Source organism: Accipiter gentilis, chromosome 3 (assembly GCF_929443795.1).
Source record: "Accipiter gentilis chromosome 3, bAccGen1.1, whole genome shotgun sequence".
NCBI lineage: Eukaryota > Metazoa > Chordata > Aves > Accipitriformes > Accipitridae > Astur > Astur gentilis.
In genome coordinates, this window is record NC_064882.1 from 35,739,575 (window position 1) to 35,758,025 (window position 18,451).

The 18,451-nt window shown below is 42.4% G+C and overlaps 1 protein-coding gene across 2 annotated transcripts in view; it reads left to right on the top strand.

Moving 5' to 3' along the window:
- Window positions 1-1,310: 1,310 nt before the first annotated feature.
- Window positions 1,311-18,451, top strand: part of KIAA0232 (KIAA0232 ortholog) — a 71,680-nt gene continuing 54,539 nt past the window's right edge. The window contains exon 1 of one of the 2 annotated variants that reach the window (XM_049793534.1): window positions 1,311-1,463. The gene's annotated coding sequence lies outside the window, so the exon portion shown is untranslated. Of the gene's footprint in view, window positions 1,464-2,005; window positions 2,103-18,451 lie in introns of those variants that run through there. The other variant, XM_049793543.1, reaches the window with a different exon arrangement.

Below are 18,451 nucleotides of genomic sequence, written 5' to 3' on the forward strand. Positions count from 1 at the left end.
CACACCTAGCAGTAAATAAAAGGAAGAAAACCCTTAGAATTATGCGCAGACAGAAGACTTACTCTGACATCTTACCTAATATTGACTTTCCTTAGACCCGTATGTGTTCACCTATTTGAGAAATGAGAGGTGCTACTGTACACCTGAAAAGGGCATTATTATTTTCGCAATTAGGGAGCTTAATTAGTACTTTGGTGTGTCATCTTTGTCATATTTTCAGTCTTACAGCGGCCTATTTTCACCCATCTACTATGCTAAAAATGTTGCTCTTTCATTACTCCACAGTTGTGTAAACAGTTCCGATTAAGCCGGCTTTCAAAAAACTGGAATAAAATCTTCCCGGCTCCTGAGGAGCTCTCCTACCAAAACCGACTTTCAATGGCATCAATCTTCTAAAAGACGACTTTCCTCCCAGACAGGCTTCCATTTAGCAGCAAAATAAACTTCATTTGCTAACCTTGCCCTCAAGAGTCGTTACGGATTTCAAAAGGACCTCCCATTACAAACACCGCCACGCTCCATCATTATCCCCCGCGTTCCTCCTTCGCATTCCTGCCCCGGCCCTTGGGTGTTTCCCTCCCCGTCGCTACCACGCAGCCGGCCCTCCCGAGGGGGCGAGGGTGGCTCCCGCCGGCAGCTCGCTGAGGGAGCCCAGCCCAGCCCAGCCGAGGGGCCGCCGCCCGCCTCCCCGCCCGGGTGACGGCCACCCCGCGGCAGGGGAGACAGGGACGGGGACGGCGCCGCTCCGCTCCCCTCGCCTCGCCTCTCGCCCCGGCAGCCCTCGGAGGCGCTCTCCCCGCCGGCCGGCCGGCCGGTGACTTTCAAACGCCTCGCCCGCCCCTTTTCTCCTCAGGCGCCCGGCGGACAGCGCGGCGCTCCCCCGGCGGGCGGGGCCGGGCCGAGGCCGCGCAACCAGGGTAAAGACGATACTTCCCCTTCTCCCCCGCCCTTCCTGCGCGGCCGCCCGCCATGGAGCCGGCTCGCTGGCGCCCGGGCACTACCGGACGGCGACGGAGGGGCCCGGATCCCCGTCCCCGTCCCGTTCCCCCCCCCCCACCCCCACCGCCGGCGCGGCGGAGAGCTCGGCGCCCTCCTCGGCGCCCCGCTGCGCGCGCGCGCAAGCAGCCCGGCGCGGCCCCAGGGCCCGGCCCGCGCGCCCGGGCGGCGGGATCCGGGCCGCCCTCTGGGCGGAAGGATACGGGGAGGAGCCTGCGGCGCGGTCCGCCGGGGCGCTGAGTCCTGTTGCCGGGTGACGGAGCGGCCGGCCCCCCTCCTCCCTCCCTCCCTCCCTCCCCGTGGCGCTGGGAGCCGCCGCGGCCGCCGCCGGTTTACGTAACGCCTCCCAGGGCAGGTCCCGGCTCCGTCCCGCCCGCCTCACTCGGGGACGGCAGCAGCGGGACGGAGTCCGCCGCCTCCTCCGGCTGCCAGAGGCCCCGGGGCCCCGCTCTGCGCCGCCACGGCAGGTAAATACCCGCCGCGGGCGCGGGGAGCGGAGGGAGGGGTAGGGCTGGAGGGAGGGCGGCTGCCGCCCTCCCCGTGGCAACGGGAAGACGGAGCCGGGAGGCGGCGGCGAGCGCCCCCCTCTCCCCTCAATCCCACCCTGCCGCCCCCCCCCCCCCCCTCTTTCCCGCCGCTGCGCTGAGGGACGGGCGGGCTCGGCCCCCGGGGAGCGCCGGGCCGGCGGCTCGGAGGCCCGCGCCGGCCCGCTCTCCCCTCCCCGCTAAGAGCCCGGGAAGAGGAGGAGTTGCGGGGCCGTGCCGGGCCTGGCCGGCGCCGGGAGGACGGTTTCCCGGGACGGCGCGTCCCGCTTCTGGGCTGCGCCTGCCGCAGCGCGGCGGGAGCGTGCCGGGGAGGCCGGGGGCAGGGCCGGGGGGGGGGGAGACGGGAGGAAGCGCGGCGACGGGAGGAGAGGGGCCGGGCAGGGGGTGACAGGGAGCGCGAGGGGCCGGGCGGGGGGGCTGGCTGCAGGCCGGCGGCGAGGCAGGGCTCGGGGGCGGGGCCGGGGGCCCGGCCGGGGTGCCCCGGTCCGAGCGCCTGCCTGGGAGCCGAGCCCTCCCCGGCGCTCCTCCGGCCCGGCCCGGCCCCTGGGGTCTCGGCGTCAGGTGAGCCCCTTGCGCCGGCGGGAGGGAGGGAGGGAGGCGCCGGCCTGGAGCGGGAGTCGGGGCTCCGTGCCTGCGGGTCGGGTCACGCCCGGGAGGAGAGGAGGAGGGAGAGGAAGGCGGCACCCAGCACCCACCCGTCGTGGGTGCCGGCCTGCGCCTATGTCACCCGCCGCAGCGGGCGGGAAACCGGAGGATGCGGCGTTTCGGGTCAGGGTAGCGAGAGCCCGAGCCGGGCAGCCCCTTCGCTGCCCAGCCTGACGGCGAGGCTGAAGTGACAGGGCTTTCCGCGCCCTCCCCACCACCACCAACCAACAACCCCCCCCCCCCCCCCCCCCCCCCCGGGTGCTGCCGGGCCCGGCTGGCGTGCGGGTATGGCTCACGCCGTGACCTTTCATCCTGTGCGTAATTGTACAAAGCGCAGGCAGCGGCTGCTGACCCGCCGGTGAGGAGGAGCTGGGAGACGGGTCCAAATGCCTCGCACCGGGGCAGATGGAAACCACCGCTGGCTTGGCTGCGGCGTTACAGGGTTACCCTGGGGGCAGATCTGGTGGGACTGGCTCCCCTCCTGGGGTTTTCCTTCTTTCTTTTTTTTTTTTTTTTTTTTCTCTTTCCGACAGCATTGTCCTTTAGGGCCTATTGAAGGCAAAAGGCGGATAGAAAGGCTAGGGCTGCTGCTGTTTCAGGAGGAGGAGGAGCTGGGCTGATGGGAGACTGATGGGAGCCGCATCCTATGGCCGCTCGGAGCTGCGCGCCGCCGGGGCGGGCCCGGCAGGGCCGCAGCCGCTCGTAGGCAACGGGCGGGGTGGGGGGGTGGGGGGTGGGGACAAGGTTTGGCGAAGGTTACAGCTGAATGCAGAAGTGACACAAACTGACGCTTCGTTCCAGCAAACTCATTTCCATCTTCTCCTCGTGTCGTCTCGATTAAAAGCCTACGTTTATTAAGTCGCGTTAGGAAACTTTGAGAAAAGCGAAAGTGCGGTGCCTTTTTTCTGTTTTGTCTTTGTTTTAATTACTCATTGCAGTACCTGATACTGATCTGAAGGGTGAAAATAGTACGATTTGCTTGTCCTTTCAAATACAAGGCATTCCTGCATTCCGATGTTTTCTGTGCATAAGTAATTCAGGTTGTAGTTTACAGGCCTGGGATCAGAGGACACTGTGGTGCAGGTAGTTGATTTTCCTCATACCAACCCTTTTAAGTGTTTAGGTTTTTACCCTTCTGTTGCACACCGTGTATTACTTCTGTGCTCCTGGGATGAGCTGGGAATTGCAGATCAAATTTGGTTTCTAAGCTGTCAAAAGTGAGCTTGTGATGATTCAGTAGATAATTGTGTAAAACAAACTACTTCACTGCAGTGCTTAAAGCCCGAGTATTGCGGGCTTCTCAGAATCCATGGGAGCCTGAAATTGACATTTTTCTTTATTATTTAAGACAAAAATATGCCTTACAAATGACATGGAACTTGATCGTTACTTGACATGTAACTGTGCAGATTTTATTTTGTACTAATCCTCCATCTGCTGTTTCTTGTCAGTATGGATATGCTAAAATGGTAGTGTACAACCCCTCCCAGTCAATAAAGCATATTGTATAGGTATCAAAATCTTCTACTTTGATCGTTGAGATATAAGAGGGGATGTAGGTAACTTGAATAAAGTGAGTAGTACACTGTATATTTATAATGTTCTTCATTTTCAAAGGCTAAGAATTAAAGGGGAAATCCCGAGTTGTACACTCCATTGAAAGCGTCAGCAGTTTATATCCCCGCCATATTCTGCTTAGCAGATATTCGCACACGTACAGTCACAGAACTTTATCAGTTCATTTGTCTCATGCACTGTGGGGGTAATGATCCTCTGAGGTGACAGATTCTGCAAATTTCGATTGAATCGATGACCCTCTAGCTTTTCTGCTCATCAGCGAGGGAATCGGAAGGAAAGGAAGGGGCAAACAGCTCTATATGTGACTCAGGAGGAAAAATTGGAGGCCTTAAACTTCTCTTGTTAATATGCTGATTTCATAGTCTGCATTCCCCACTGCTTTGGTTGTTGTTGTTGCTATTTGTTAATCTTCCAAGTAAGAGAAATTCCATAGGGGTAAAATGATGTCGGCATTTTCCTTTGCTCATTTGCTGTGCATTCTAGCAGGAACAGTGACGGAGGAAGATCTAGATACCGCTCATAACTTCATTATTTGTCCTTCTTGAGCATCTTGTTTCTAGATGAATAGGGGGAATGAGGGAAGCCAAGAGGTACATTTTATACTTAGCATGGGTGAATTTGCTGTGGAATTTTATTGGGTTTTAGGTGTAGTGCTGTAGAGTCGGAATAGACTTTCTATCTACTTAGAATCCTAGTAAAATCGTATGTCAGTTTGCTGCTTCTTTAAGCTTTGCATAAAGCGGTACACAAAATTTGTACTGATGGATGCTGAAAGTAGTGTTAAATGCTTCCTTTAAAGCCATCTACAAGTTAATGTGTTCAAAGTAAGAAATTTGAGCTGGTTCTTTTTTTAAAATTTATTTTTTTTTGTAGCTTCTGAGAGTAAAGGACCCTTATTTCTTGTTATTCCATTGCAGCTTGTTTTTCCTTCTATCTTTTCTTAACACATGCATTTATAGCATAGGTTTCATACCTGGCTGATAGACTGATAATGCAAAGCCCATAAATTGTATAATGGTAACAGCAACTGATAGTTAATTACTAAAAGTAATAACTTATTACTATAATAAGATGAGTAACAACGTCTGGTAAGACAGAATGTGATGAAGAGAGCAAGACTCAGAATTCCTGTAGGCTATGATAGGTAGCAGGAACAATTCTAGTTATCTGCACTGCTAGTGGAGCTTGGAATACAAATGATCTTCTAGAAGCTATTTAATATGCTCTGTTTATTGGGATAATTTCTTCTGTATAGCGGAACAGAGATTGGAATCCTTCATTGTAGTCCTAGAACAGTGACAGGCCAGTTAGGTAATTTGTAAATGTAATTATAGAAACAAGTTGTTGTTTTGTGTCGTGTCCATTCACCTAACCCTGCCCCAAGAAATTTTTTCTGAGTGAAGTCAATTTCATGATACAAAAATAAAAATGTTCAAATGAATATTTGAATGCTCAGTTGCATTTCAATACACAGACAAAAAGCAAATTGGCTGATCGGAGGGAAAAGTATGTTGTTTTCATAATTTGGAAATAATTTACCAGATTTTTCTAGGCAGAAATACTGGGTAACTGCAGGACTGGCAGAGTGGGTTAGTAGAAAAAGACCTAGATGAGCTAGTTATAATGTTTTTACTAAAAGCATCTTGTGCTACTTTCCTGAAAGTTGGTTGGGTGTATTTGGGATGGATGCTGAGGGACTGAATGTGTATTTTATTGGGCCACGGTGGTGGTTGGCGGGGTGGGAGGAAGGGTTGAGTAGTTTGAACATTCAGTGCAGAGATTATTTTTTCACAGACTTCTTACTAGAAGTTATTTCTCTAGCTTTATTGGAAGCTACTGAATGTTTTTAATTTTTAATCTGCTGTTTCCTTTATATTTCATATGCAAGTGTTTGGATTTACCTGTATAAAACTGTCCATTTATTATTTCTGCATCATCTAGGTTCTGTTCATAACTTGGCTTCTGTATGCCCACTTTGGTATCTGTCTTTCCGAGAGGTTTATTTCTAAGGCAGTAGTGTGGAAATTTCAATTATAAAGGATTTAAATTCATTTTTCACTGTTGTGGTATTAAACATAGTAGACAAATTATATCCTGCTAGGTTTGTGCATAGTCTGTGCTCAGGCTTGCTATAACAATTTTAACTTTTAATGTAATTTGGGGAATGTTTAAATTTCTTTTTTTTACTGTGTTGAGGAAGAAGTTGCAAATATGCAGTCCATGCTAATTTTACTTTTGTCTGTAACTTTCTAGGCCTTATTCTGGAAAGGATTGCATCTGAAAATTTATACTCTGTGCAAAAAACTTGTTAATAAATAAAAATAAATTGTAACAGGGATGAAATCTGGATAGTTTCGTGTTCTTTTTGTAGCTTTTAAAAGTCTTCCCCTGATTACTGTTAAATTTATGTAAGGAACAAGGTCTGCTGGATGGAATGCTGGACTAGGATTGAAGAGACCTGCAGTTTTCTGTCAGCTGTGTCACTGAGTGAATTCAAGCAAATTGTTTCATCTTAATGTGCCTGTGTTTAAGATGCTGTGTGGAAAGGAGGAGCTGTTTTGCCTCTTGTGTGTTATTTAAATAGTGTGAGTGTGGGTTTTTTGTTGGTTTTATGGTTTGGTTAGATGAACTAGCTTGGTTATAGAAGAATTCTGACGGGAGCCATAGTTGCATTGCAGATGAGGTTTTGCACATGTAGACTGCAGAAGAAAGTACAGAGAGAGATAAGAGGTTACAAGACTAGGGGAAGCTGAAGGCTAGAGAAAATAAAGCAACTTTTCATAAGATTGTGTAGTTTTAACATCAGAACAACAGAGTTGAGTTGCAAGATACGTATACTCTGCAAGGTTATTCCAGGTAGTGTTAGCTTAGTCAGGACTTAGATTGAGATAATAATCTTCAACAGTAAAGTGGGAAAACGTGCTAAAACATACACAGAGTGATTAAGGAAATTATTTTGGTCATTTAGTATGTGTCATACATGCTTGTTAAGAAAATAAAGTGTTTTATTAGCCTAAAGAAAAAAGGCTGCTTGAAGCATCACTAATGAAGAAATCAGTAATGTGTATTGCTGCCATTGGATGAGTAATTAATTCTCACTAAATCCTTGTGACACTGTAATCTGTTATTACAAACTTGAAACAAATTTGAAGACTGTGGCTGAGTGGGAGTGCAACATTAAAACACTGCATTGAATTTAGGACACTGGAGTGTCTTTAAAGAAACAGAGCCAGCTTCCAGTGATTTGTCTGATTGATAACTTAGCTTTTACTGTTTCATGATATTTTAATTCTGCTGGCTGAAGATTTTGAGCTAATGACTGTTACTAATTAGCTAAAGGTTGCTGTTGAGTTAATTCCTATTCTCCTGTCTTCTGGGGTAGAAGTTCACTCTGCTGCTTGTTTGACTATTGCACTTAACAGTGAAACTGAATTACCTATAGCAATTTTTGTTTTATTGAAGTTTTTATAGGTGCTTTGCTGGGAAGTCATGTTGAATTGTGTGCGGTGACATAAGAGTTTTAAAATGTTTCTGTAAGTCCAGATATTAGTTTAATTTTCATATTTATGTAGATCACTTTTTCAGCAGCTTCTCTGAACAGTATATCTTATCAGCTTGAGAGAAACCTCAGACTTCCAGTTTTTAGTAACTTTGTTCTTGAGTTGTGAAAAAAATGCCTTGGTTAACAGTATAGTAACTTCCCTTGAAGAGAAGTAATATAATGCTGACCTGCTGTTTTTGTAAGAGGTTTTCTGGTGGTGATAGTTAAATATTTTGCATTTTATGTAAAATAAGATTGCCGGTTGTCATTTGAACTAGCAAACAGCAAGGCTATTATTTTAAGAGCAATATTAACCTGTCCTACCTGTTCAGTCTGTAAACTTTTTTTTTAAATAAGCAATAGCATTTTTCAGCAACATACTTAATCATAAAAGTGGAGATGAGATGAGGCAACAAATATCACCACTGTTTTTATGGAAAAAGAAGAAAAAGTTGTTTTCCTGGCAGTCTTACAACATAAACTGAACAAACAATGCCTAAGCAAATGCACTCAAATGCTAATTGTTATTAAGTTCAAAACTGCGGAGTCTCCTACTTCTGATCTCAATTTCATAAATATATAGAATTTCATTTACTCACATTTTGGATTAAAAATTAGAGGTGGTAGCAGTGCAGGAGAAGAGCGTTTGAAACAATTTCCTTTGTCGGTCTGCCATATTTTCTTTGCTGCAAAGTCAGTACCTTCTCTGCTGGCTAAGTCATAGAGCTTGCAAATTCAACTTGTCATAACTCCTTGCCATTACTGAGCTTCTTGTGGCTGACACATACTATACATTTTTACACAGTTCTTAATGAAATCATTGTCTATATGTGACTTCCAACTGAATTTATGCTAACATCTTTTTTTTTTTTTTTATGAATAGAGCTGTTGAAAAGACTATATAGTTAGGCAATAGTTATATTTGTTTTCAAACCCTTCATGAGGCTATTTTAAGCTTTTCCAAAAAGGTAGTCATTAACTCCTTGAATCGCAGACCAAGTATAGAAAACTTCAATAGTAAGCATTCAGAGAAGACCTTCATAGAAATTAAAGAAGTTAATAAAGCAAAGTAAAATATATAGTATGGTCATTAACTGGTTATGTTTATATACAGCTGGATTATTAACTTTGGAAGTATAAATAGCTGGAGAAATACCATAGCCTTTAAATGGGCAGTGGTTATTTGATCTTTGGAAGTCATAATTCATTCTCCTTTTCCCTCCCCAGCTGAAAGATGCAACGTATGTCTAAGAAAAAATTGTATATTAATTGAAATAAATCCTGTATGGTTGCACTAGAAGAGTGGCCACTGGGCTACTTGGTGCCACAGTAGCGTTCCAGCTCATGTGAAGAGCACTGAATATTTTATCAGGGTGGCCCCACTGGTGGCCTGGGGGATGGGATGACTCCTTCTGGTGGCTGCCTGTGCCTCGGGGGAGGCTGGCAACACCTCTTGGGGCACGCTGGTGTCAGTCTACGCACTGAGAGGTTATGAAACTGGAGGCAAGTCTGTTTTAATGGATGCACATTGCTCAGGCCTGCAAGCCATTACCATCCCGCTTGGGAAGGGAGTTCAAACATGGGTAAATAGCTGTTAGTAACAGGTAGTTTGAACTGCTCTAAAAGTCAGGTAAATAGAAGACATCAGGAGGGCAGGAAGGAGAGTGATCAAAGTAGTTGAGAGCATATATCTGATCTTCCCGTTACCTGACTGCATCCTCTGTTGCGTTGTTAAGCCCCACATATATTCTAGGTGATGGAAAGGCTAGTAAATACAGTGAGACACAAGTAGTAGAAAGCTTACAGATATTACATGCCAAAAGTCCTGAGGATAAATGTCTCAGCTTAAAACATGTGCATCCTTTGTGATCTTAGTTATATTTGGTTTTGGTTTTTATTAACTTTGTTTACATTTCCTTAAGGCTAAGAAAGAGTTATTGAAGTATGATGATGGTAATCAAAGATGTGTGGTCTGCTGCTTGTGTACATAGTAAAAGATACAGCTTTTGATAAATAGTGTCCCTGTGAAGATTCTCATGGGACTGAACAAGAAAGACTACCTGTCTCCTCCTTGAAGTTACAGCTAGACAAGTATTTCTCCCCAAGACCTCTCAGGCCCAGTAGCAGTCCATCCAGGCAATCCCAATGTGTAATAGACTTGAGGTAAATGGGGGAGGGTGAGATGTTTGTCACTGGCTTTGCTCTGGTATGCTGATAAGATCTGCAATTTTAAATTGAAAAACTTAAATCATACCAATGTCTTCAATGGCAAAAAGAAACGTAACAGAACAGTCTGAAACCTGATGTCAATCATACTGAAATTACACCGATGGCTGGGGAGTGCTGTAAAGTAGGAGCTGAGGCAACGTCCACGTTTTTGAGGTGTACACATGCCGCCTTCCGCATTAGCACTCTCGCTTACTCTTGGGTTCTCCACACTTTGGTGACCCATAATACTCTGGGCTAGTTACAGCGCAACACCTGCCTCTCTGTGACCAAACTTGAAGCAACCAGTAATTTCTTTGTCATCTCCAGGCTACTGTTGTGGTGGGGTTCTGTTTGTTTTGAGGCTGAATCTGCTGAATTATGTGAGCATGGGATACAGTTGCATGGGTCAGTAGGGAATTTCTGTAAAAATGTTGGAAGTACGTATCATACCTGCTGAAATACCTGTATTGGCTTCCACGCTTCGTGTTCCAAAGAATAATGGTGATCTGGAAGACTTGTATCTGAATTAACTAAAATGTAGTTTCTGAACTCTGCCTTCCTAATGTTTTTTTGTTATACTTAACTGGATCTAACAGTGGGTTGCTTCTGAAAGGGACAACCCCACTTCCTCTCGTATGCCAGATGTAGAAATATTGTGGCAAGGGAGTGAGTTGATAGCTTATTTGTATTTTTTTGCAAGACTGGCCCACCAAAAATGAATTTTTTGCATTTGGAACAGGCTGATCCAGTTCATCCCTGCAACCACACAGTGGATGGGTTAAGTACAAGGACAAAAGGTTGAGAATGCTAGGAAGGGACAATGGGAGAAACAGTAGAACAACCTCTCTTGGTAGCAATATGCAGTTGCAGTGCAGTTTGTGTTATGCTTTTGAGTCAGCCACACAGGTTCCTCTGTCAAGATGCTGCTGCTGGTGTTGTTCTCTTGAAAGTTAGATACTGCTGGTATAAAAACAATCACTTCTGTTTTTTACAAACTGGCACTTGTGCTGGCAATACCAGCAATTCAAATTTTGACAGTTACATGCAGCATTTTTTTAAGTTCATTTTTAATGTGAAAAATATTTACTTAATCCTTGTCATTAGATGCCGATTTGTATTTTTAAACTTACTAAAAATTATCATTTTGAAGTTACGTGATATGTGTACATTTTTATTTTTTTCAGATAGGATTTAAAAAAAAAATGTAGTCTTGTTTAAACAGAGGAGTAAAATTTAGTTCAAACACCAATTTTAAGCAAGCTTGAAATTTAGTTCAAAATCCAGTCTGGACAGTAAACTGGAAAAAAAATCTCTCATGGCAGTTTATGTTCATCATTTTTTAAGAATAGAATAGAATTATTAGGACTGCACTGGTGGCTGGATAACCTTGTTTGGATGAATTCGTACTAAAATAAGGTAAATGTTGCCGTTGTTAATGGCAGATGGGCATTTGAAATTAGTGAAGCAGTGTTTCACTCCTTTAGATTCAGACAGTCTATAAATACCTTTTGACTTATTAAATCTCATCAATGTTTGAAGGCATTTTTAAGAGTTGTAAGCCATTCTTAAAATTAATACTAAAAATTTTTGAGACATAGTGCTTTGGGTTGGAGGGGTGCAGGTTACAGATGTGCTGTACTTAGACTTAGCTGGTACAACTGCACAGCAAACTGTGGTACCAGAAGTTGTTCTATTTGTCAGGTTTTATTTTGTCAGAAACGTTCTGGGCTCCCTCATGTTTATTGAAATGGAAGTGGTGGCTATGTGCTTGCTTTTGATTTTTTTAATGCATCTTTAATATTGAGTCTTGACCTCATGAAACAGTTTCCTGAGTGATGCTATGAAATAACAATACTTCTGTCTTGAAGGTAAAATTTGCTTCCTAAATTATCCAGACAGCTATTGGACCATGAGACGCAAAACTTGCCAACTATTAGGGCTTATTAATTAAATTAAGTCATATTACATATAGTGAAGAACCACTTCCTAGGTCTCCACTATGCAGAGATGCTTCTTTACAAATCTGCTAAATGTAATAGGAACCCTTTCAAAAGCGTCTGTTTATGAAGCCACTTTCAGACCTTCTTACAATTCTATAAAGCGATGATGTTTTGGTATGTGGTGGACATACTATGCTGTGAGTGTTCTTCACAATGTTTGTAGGTTTTGCTGCTACGTCATGCTTTTTCCTCTTTCCACCTTGCCTTTTTTTCCTAACTTACAAATTGTACTTTTTCCAGCTTATATGACGTGTTTGTTTTGAGGAAGTGGAGAATATTCAGATTATGGAGAATTTGTGGTCTTGGATATGCAGTTGAACCCCTAGTGCAGGTGCCTTACCTGCTAATTCTGCAGTCCATTAACAATTGTTTCCCACAGCTCAGTTTTTGCTCTGTGACAGGATTGATATTCTGACATCTTGTAACAAAGTTCATATATGTTAATAATTTGCAGCCCTGTGAGTGGATCAGCTAATTGAACTCCTCCAGCTACTGTTTTTTGAATTGTTGTTCTTGTATTATGGTGAACATTAATGTTTTATAAGAACAGCTGTACTGGTTCAGACAAAGGCTTTCTCAAATCTGGTACTTGTCTGCAACAGCATCTGTAAGTGAGCTGTTAGGGATGAAAAAGAACAGGGAGAGTATATGTGATACCTCTCCTGAATATTCCCTCAGCCTCGCACCATTTTCAGTCTAGGAGATTTCCTCAGCCTGATGTGGTTTGTCTAGCTGGAAACTCTCAAGGGATCTCTCTTGTTCAATTTCCTTTGAAGTCCATCTAATTTTTATATTTTTTTTGGTGTCCTCAGTGTCTTCTGGCAAGGAATTTCTAGTAGCTGTTTTGTGAAGTTTTGTACATAGCTCTTACTGACTTGTTGGTACTTTCTGTTAAAAAAAGACATTGGCCAGTCAATCTCTATCCATGTCTGAGAGGCATGTTGTCTTTGATATTACAGGACCAGGGTTGCACGTTATGTACAATATGCGTGCAAAACATTAATTCAGTGGCACAAGTATGACTTTAGTTTTGTTCTGTGATTTGCTCTTTTGACTGCTGCTGGGTTTGAGCTTACACTTTCATGAAATATCTAACATACTACTTAGGAAATAGATCCTGGAATTAATAGTCAGCTCATAACTTGTTCTATGTATTAATAGCATGAGGTTATTATTACTCCCGCTATGTCTCATTTCAAGTTTACCTATGCTGAATTTTGTTTGCCTTTTGGTTGCCTAGTCCAGTTTAATAAAGTCCTTCTGCATTTTTTCAGTTACGCTGTATTCACTATCCCTGACAGCTTGCTGTTGTTTGGTAGCTTCTCAGCTGTCACCCATCTCATCTTCCAGGTCACTTACAAATTTGTTAAGCAATGCAGGTCCCAGTGCAGAATCCTACAGAGCTGCACTGGTAACTTCCCTGGTGTCATCTTGGTTACATCTCTGTTCATCTTCTTTGCTAACCTAAGTAAATGAGGCTTATATGGTAGCTCTTGAATCCTTTGAGTAATTCCATTAAGCTTTTATACAGGATTAGCAGCTTCAGATTTTCATTTGGATAAGTGTTATGAAAATAAGCTTGCAGATTTAGAAGAAAAAAAATCCTGCAGTAACACCCACACACTGGTTTCTGTGTCCTCTGTGGGTTCTCTGACTTGACTTGAGTTACATTAGAACCATAGCATAAGCCCAGCCTCGTTAGGCATCAGTCAACCATAAAACATATATCCATTAAAAATAAGATCGTATCACTCTTGCACTTCCCAATAATACTTCTTAAAAAAGGAAATTCTATGTATATCTAAAAGTTAATTCACAGAGCTGCTGTTATGCTTCCAACCATTTTTAGTGTTCCTTGCGTTGATTCCAGCCAGGTGTTTTAATCTGTGTTTCTCATGGCATGGCAATGCTTCTGAAGCTTTGTGGCAGAAATTGTCTGAACTGAGGTAGAGGGAGAGGTTTGTTTATACCATAGGCATTATAAATTTTTTTTGTTTTACAATAGTGTTTCAGTGCCTTGGTCATTAATCAAGTCCCTGCTTTGCTGTTTATTGTACAATAACATCAAACATCACCAACGCATAAAAAAGCTGTCCTTGCTCTGAAGACTATACAGCCAAGTTTCGTAGATTATCGAGGAATGTGATTAAAAAATAACAACTTCTTTTACTTCTGAATTCACATGTCTTTTAAATGCCATGTGAAATTTATTAAGGACACAGTTTCCATTGTTTGCTAGATTTTAAATAGGCTTTGTTTCTGGGCTTTGACAGTGCCCTCCCCAGTGTGTGGTCGTTTGGTTTGTATGTTAAGGATTTGTTTAGATTTTTTTACTGAAAGAAACAAAAGAAATGATGGTAAAATTGCTTATTCCTCCATAATATATAAGAACAGTTTGGGGCTTCTGGTACCATCATATGATGTGACCATGCTTTTGATTATCAGTTTTCTAGAGGGGACTGAAATTTACTGAAGCAAGTATGTAATTTTAGTATGTTATTGACCAAACTTGATAAAATTTTCACTTTGATTTATAGTAATTAGGGTTTGCATTGGTTTTGGTACATGTAGTTGCCAGGGAGAGGAAGGATTGTTTGCTTTTGATAAAACTATTCTGGGGAAAAATTACTACTTCTAAAAAAACATTGTCCTAGTTAAAAATGTGGACACTTACATCCACACTAAAAAAAAAAAAAAAAAAAAGTAAGAAAGAATTCTATATTCTTTTTTTTCTTGATGCCTTGAAAAATTGTCATACATTGACAAAGACCACAGCAAGGAAAAAAACTTCTGAAAATGAGAGCTGTTAATTGTAAACTTTGTAATGTACAGGCATATTTCAAAGAATAATAGAGGAAACTTTGTATAAAACAGCAGCTATGACTTAACTAATGTGTGGGAATGTGTACGGTCTAATTGTTAACACATAGCAGTACGCAGAATGAAGCACTGAAAACACAGATTTTATCCCTTTTGGGAATGGAAGGAAGGAAAAAGGTAGCATCTGTAGCTTTATCCAAGAGATTGATTTCTCTGTAGTAGATATATCAGAATGTCTAAGGAGTAATTTTTAGGCTTGAGAGACTTTATTTGTAGAATATACAAATAAATAATATTTTAGTTTTCAACTTCCTTCAATATGTAGATCCTGTAATTTTTTTTCCACTGAGAGTGTAGACCCCAGTGTAGTGAATTTAAGCCTACAGACAATTTGCTTCCTTTTCAAGTTACCTTTTTATGATCTCCAAGAAATAGTTTGTGGGCCTTTAGTTTACCTGAAAGGACAATAGTAAGGGGTATGTTTTTTACTCTCCTATTCTAATATTTTCTGTTGCACCTACTATCAACTCTTAAAGTATCTTTAAGAAAGCCTGAAAGCTTGTTAAAGGGTTAAGCCTATTTATTTTTTTCATTTCTGAACAAACATTTTTTTGTAACCTTACTGTGTAGATACATAATTTTCAGAGGCCTCTTGGTGCTGATAAAATACAGGTAAGGCTACCTTAGATTAATTCAGTGGATTTTGTGGTTTGGCTTTGGTCACTGTGTTCTAAGATTAGAAACAGTTGGAAAAAAAGGCCTTACTTAAAAGTAAGCCAAGTAAGCTATCAAGCTACTTAAAATAACTTTTTTTTTTTGTATAAAAGGGAATTATGGAGGAAAAAAAGCTGTTGAAGACATGGAAATGGCTTGCCTGGCATGAGCTTTTAGCCAGTTTACTCTTTTGGCTGATAGTCTGATATGAACAGTTGCATATGCTAGCACTTTCTTGGTGGGCTTGTATCAAACTTCATTGAAGAGTGATTTAATTACACTGTTCTTTTACTGCAAGCTTTGGTAATCTTAGTGTAATTTTATACTATCATGCTGTATTCCTGTAGACATAACTATCACAAGAAGGTGTTTGTGTAGCTCTCATTATACTGTAGTACCAAGGCACTTTTTTATTTTATGTATTTGTTGTGACAATATCTGTATTCAGGGTCACTTACAGGGAAGCCTAGGATTATTTAGTTTTCAGAAAAGATTATTTACCATGAAAGAACAACTCTATTCTAGGGAATGGCCTTGGAGTGTTCTAGCTTCAGTTTCTGTACCGTTGATCCTCCTTCCTGCTTCTTGCTATCGATTACTTAAAGTTGTTGCTTTTCCGTAACTAGATCTCAGGAGACTAAAACTCGGTTATTGTCTTCTGCTGTCTATTTTGGGTCAAAAGAATGTTTAGTAACTATCACACTGAATAGAATTTTGAGAAAGAGTATCTATTCTAAGATAATCTAAGTTATAAAGTCTGAGTGTTTACACAATTACCTATTCTCATTCCTTTACAAGACACTTCATAAGTTGGCTCTTATGCCTCTAGTTGTTAAGCTGTTGACAGTTTACAGTGATCTTATGAAGGTCGTTGATTAATGTTACAAAAACTGAAGGTTACTTAAAAGGAAAAATTCTGCTTGGAAGTGGAGTAAGTAGAAATTCTTTTGAAAGAATTTAATCATATTTTTTTACTTTAGGATTTGTAAGTAATCAGTAGTTTTTACAAACTATTGAGTGAGATGGTAAATTTTTACTTGGTAATTCTCATTATAGGGCATGTCCCTCCATCGTATTTTATAGCTGTAAATGGAAAATTCTTTCCAACTTGGTAGTTCAAATAACTAGCCTTGCACTAATTACTTAGGTTGTATTGTAGTCTTCCTGTTCAGATTAGCCATGGTCATTGTGAGCATGGAGAAAGTTATTTTTAACAAGACATTACATTGTTAAAAAGATTTAAAAGGGGTGATAACTTAGAAAATGTCTCTAAAATGGAGCTTCACATCTGTTAGCAGAAATGTTCATTCTCTGAGTGACTTGTACTAATTTGATATGGAAAGCCTCTCTAGTACAGGGATGGGAAAATACTCAGCTTGCATGAAATTTTGTTAGTTCTAAACCATAATGGAAATACATTTAAGACTCTGTAAAACAAAGTACTTGAGACAATTTTAAAATGAGAACTCTCAAATATTATTTCAGAATTTTGTTCAATTTCCAGTTTTTATATCATGTATATATTTTGAAACTTAAAATAATGTTAAAATATGTAATGGAATATGATACTTAAAAAAGATATTTGACCATCATAGAAATGTTGTTGTTGTCTTGTTTCTTAAATCCCGTGATAACCTGTCTCTCTTTTGCTGTCTCTCCACCACCCCCCCCACCCCACCCCCCCGCCCCTAAAAAAAGGAAGACATGCTTTAACTTGTCAGCCAAAGACAATCAGATTTTGTTAGCCTGGATCTCAACTGTTGCATTTCTCAAATGCCTCATGAAAATAAGTGTTAAGATAGGCCACATTATCATTATCACCTCATTCAGGGAAAAGCTGAAGCATAAACTCAGTCCTTACTAGGTGCTAAGGATCTAAACCATGTGTCTAAGTAAGTTTTGCTTGAAGTGACTCAGTATCCAGAAGCCCTTTGCTTTTCTATATTGTAGAATCAGAATGGTTTGGGTTGGAAGGAACCTTTAACGATCATCTAGTCCAACCTACGCCTACTGTGGGCAGGGACATCTTTCACTAGGTCAGGTTGCTCAAAGCCCTGCCCAGCCTTACCTTGAACACTTCAAATGGGTCATCCACAACTTCTCTGGATAAGCTGTTCCAGTGTCTCACCACCCTCATTGTAAAAAAAAATCTTCTTTATGTCCAATCTAAATCTATACTCTTTTGGTTTAAAACCATTGCCCCATGTCCTGTCACAACAGGCCCTCGTAAAAAGTCTGCCCCCATCTTTCTTATAAGCCCCCTTTAAGTACTGAAATGGCTGCAGTGTCTTCCCAGAGCCTTCTCTTCTCCAGGCTGAACAGTGCCAGCTCTCTCAACCTTTTTTCATAGGAGAGGTATTCCATCCGTCTGATGATTTTTGTGGTCCTCCACTGAATCTGCTCGAACAGGTCTGTGTCTCTCTTGTACTGGGGACCCCAGAGCTGGATGCAGTACTCCAGGTAGGATTTCAGAAGAGTGGAGTAGAGGGGGTGAATCTCCTCCCTTGACCTGCTGTCCACACTTCTTTTGATGCAGCCCAGGATATAACTGGCTTTCTGGGCTGCAAACTCTGGCTTATGTCCAGTTTTTCATCTACCAGTATCCCCAAGTCCTTCTTTGCAGAGCTGCTCTCAATCCCTTCATCCCCCAACCTGTATTGATGCTGAGGATTGCCCCGACCAATGTGCAGGAGCTTGCACTTGACCTTGTTGAACTTAATGAGGTTCACATGGGCACTCTTCTCAAGCCTATCAAGGTGCCTCTGGATGGCATCCCTTCCCTCAAGCCAATCAGTTGCACCACTCAGCTTGGTGTCACCTGTGAACTTGCTGAGGGTGCACTCAATCCCACTATCTATTTAATTGATGGAAGATATTAAGTAGTATTGGTCCCAATATGGACCTTAGATGGACACCACTCATTACTGGTTTCCACTTAGACATTGAGCCATTAACTGTAACTCTTTGGACACAGCCATCCAGCCAATTCCTTATCCATCAAATCCAATTTAGCAGCAAGGATGCTGTGTGGGACCATGTCAAAGGCCTTAGAGAAGTCTAGGTAGGTGACATCTATAGGTCTTCTGTTGTCCACTGATGCAGTCACTTCTGATTGAAGTAACTCAATTTCCAGAAGCCCATTGCTTTGCTATATTGGGTACTCAAAACCTTCAATGGAAAATGTGATCACCTTAACCAAGCTCTCTCCATTCAGCCCCTCTTGACTGTTTTTGGTGGTATCTTTGCAAACCAGAGACTACTTGTATGTTTGTGGTCCCTCTCCATTCTCTGTACACTTTATAAAAGAAAAGATTATGGGTAGGTGGGAGACCTGCTGAATTAGAATAAATGAATTTTTCATTTGGTCAAATTCTCACCTTTTTTTTTTCCCCTGACTTTCCTCA